Here is a 2553-nt window from a genome sequence, read left to right on the forward strand (position 1 = left end):
CTAACTACTAATAGTAGTACAGTAGTAGTAGTAATTTAAAGAAACAGTTACAGCAGAGCAGGCAATTATTACAGGTGGAGGGCCGCTTAACAAGTTTTGGCAAGCTGTCGAGGGTCAAAAGGGCAGCCCAAGTCCTTGACAGGTGCTCCACCCCTTGCTCACCATCTTGGGACTGGAAGTCCCATCCCCTAACCCCTGTCCTTTATCACAGGAAGTCTCTCCCCTTGCCCCCAGAAGTACTCCTTTTGGCAAGGGGGTTTGCCATCTTGGAACTGGAAAAAAAAAATGTATATACTAAAAATCAAACATTGACAATAACATATTTTAATTTTATTTTTAAAAAATATTTTTGTCCTGATCTGTGTGCATTCGTGTGGTATATATAGAGGTGATTGCTTAATAATTCAAAATTAAGGCTTACTCTTGTATATTGTAGGGGAGTGTGATGGGGCAGGGGGTATAGAGGGGTGGGTGTGTATCTATGTGGGTGTGTGCTTAATGTGGGGTAGGAGAAGGGTGTGAGGGGTAGATGTGTGTGGGTATGGGAGATTGTGGGGGTCTGTTTATGGGGGGGGTGTTATGGGGCTTGTGGGGTGCGTGGAGGGGGACAGTGGCTGGGGGTGCATGGGAGGGTGAGTGTGGAGTGTGTATGTGTGTGGGGAGGGGTGCGTGTGGGTAGCAGTGAGTGGGGCTCCTCCCTGAAGGAAGCAAGTGTGAGGCTGGGGAGGAAAGGGAGGTGCGTGTGGGTAGGTGCAGTGTTTGTGGGGTGTGTTACTGTGTGTGGGGGAGGGTTTGTGGGTATGGTGGGGTATGCATGGGAGCCCCCTCTGTGCACCCACCCTGAGCTTGTCAGCACCTGCCCTGCAACAGCTTGGAACCCGCACACCTTGTGGTGCCTCCCCAACTCTGGTACCGCACAGCCCCAGCGTGCCCTGCACCTACACTGCACTCACCCCCGCTGGAGTGGATCAGCCAGAACCCACACAGCCCTGAGCTGGCCTGCCCTGTGCTGCCCAGCTGTGGTGCATTCTGCCACCCCGGACATGCAGCGGGGCTGGGGCCACTCTGCAGCTGGAATGCCTTTCTAGGTGGCAGGCGGCTCTTTCTGGCTGTCGCCACTGTTGGCCCCAGCCCTACAGGAGCAGCAAGGACCCACACTGCACAGCTCCAACCCCATGTGCCTCGCACCTGCTCCAGGCTTGCCCACCCAGGCTCAGCAGCGGCAGCTCCAGGCAAAAGCTGTTGTCCAGCAAGGGGTAAAAGCAGCCCCTCCTCTCCTGCTACTGGCAGTTCCTTGCTGCAGCTGCCCAAAGCCCATGCGGGGCTTCCCTGCACCTTCACTGCCGTCATCACCACCTCTGGGCTGCACCACGGGGCAGTGGTGGCGACACAGAGCAGACACAGGACAGCCCAGCATGGGGTCCGGGTAGCTGCTGCAGGGAACTTGCAGCAGCAGGAGGGGGAGGGGTCACTTTTACCCTGGACTGAACAACAGCTTTTGTCCAGTGCCACTGCTGCTGAACCCAGGCAGGCACTCGAGCAGATGCAGGGCACGTAGGGTTGGGGCTGCGCAGTATGGGTCCCCACTGAACTGCAGGGCTGTGGCCAGCAGCAGCGGCAGCCAGAAGGAACCGCCTGTCACCTGGGCTACCTAGAAAGGCAATCCAGCTGTGGAGCCACCCCGGCCCTGCTGTGTGCCCGGGGGGGTGGCAGGATGTGCCACAGCTGGACTGTGCCTGGGCCAGGGGACCAAGGGACCCACCGTGGGTCAGACAAAGACTCTCCACAGGCTGTATTTTGCTCACCCCTGAGTTACAGTGTGTATTACCCCTTTTCTCCTTCCCCTATCAGTCTCTTTTAGCTGTTGCTGCTTTGCCCTAGTGACTTAACCCCATCACAGGTTCTAAGCTGGTGAGGAAGAATCATTCGTCTTGCTTTCCAATGACGACACTGGTGGAAAGGTCAAGACTCTGTTTTACAAGCAGTGTTTCTCATTGGTGTAACTATTTCTATTAGGCACGAGGTATTTTTAACCAAAGCAGCACTCTTGATTACAACCCTCCAGCTTGAATGTTGTTATACCGGTATAGCTCATTTCCATTCCTGTACAGGAATAGCTACAAGAACATAACTGCATCCACACTATGGAAGAGGTCAGAGCTAAAAGTTGGTGAAAGTGGGAAAGCCCTGAGTCACTCAAGGCCCCACAATGAGTTAGTGCCGGAGCACAGAGAGAGTCAGGAGTTCTTGGCTCTCAGCTCTGTGCTGGATACATTATCCCACATAACCCCTCAATCTTAATAAGCAGCAGCCACCCAGCAGAAGGGGACCTGGCCTGATTATCAAGAGGCAGCTTTTAAACAGTTCACCTCAGACAAATTAAAGAGACAGACTATACTGTACATCATTCCTTCGCGTGACAGCTGCCTTGGCCCAAGGTCACCTTACTCAGCAGGAGCAGCCAGCTAAAGAATGGACTAGCTCTTTCATAAAGTTGGTCAGAACATTGTTGTTGTTTTTTTGTTTTAGTTTTTTTTTTGGGGGGGGGGGGGG

General features: G+C 53.7%; 1 protein-coding gene and 1 long non-coding RNA gene across 6 annotated transcripts in view; one reads left to right on the forward strand and one right to left on the reverse strand.

Annotated features, from left to right (window-relative positions):
• CEP170B (centrosomal protein 170B) overlaps positions 1–2553 on the reverse strand; it is an 86980-nt gene that overhangs the window by 68038 nt on the left and 16389 nt on the right. The window lies entirely within an intron of this gene.
• Positions 1613–2553, forward strand: part of LOC109298402 — a 22792-nt gene continuing 21851 nt past the window's right edge. The window contains exon 1 of the long non-coding RNA XR_002097604.1: positions 1613–1692. This is a non-coding gene — a long non-coding RNA (uncharacterized LOC109298402). The remainder of the gene's footprint in view (positions 1693–2553) is intronic.

This window comes from Gavialis gangeticus, unplaced genomic scaffold (assembly GCF_001723915.1).
Source record: "Gavialis gangeticus isolate Ggan-Ray unplaced genomic scaffold, GavGan_comp1, whole genome shotgun sequence".
NCBI lineage: Eukaryota > Metazoa > Chordata > Crocodylia > Gavialidae > Gavialis > Gavialis gangeticus.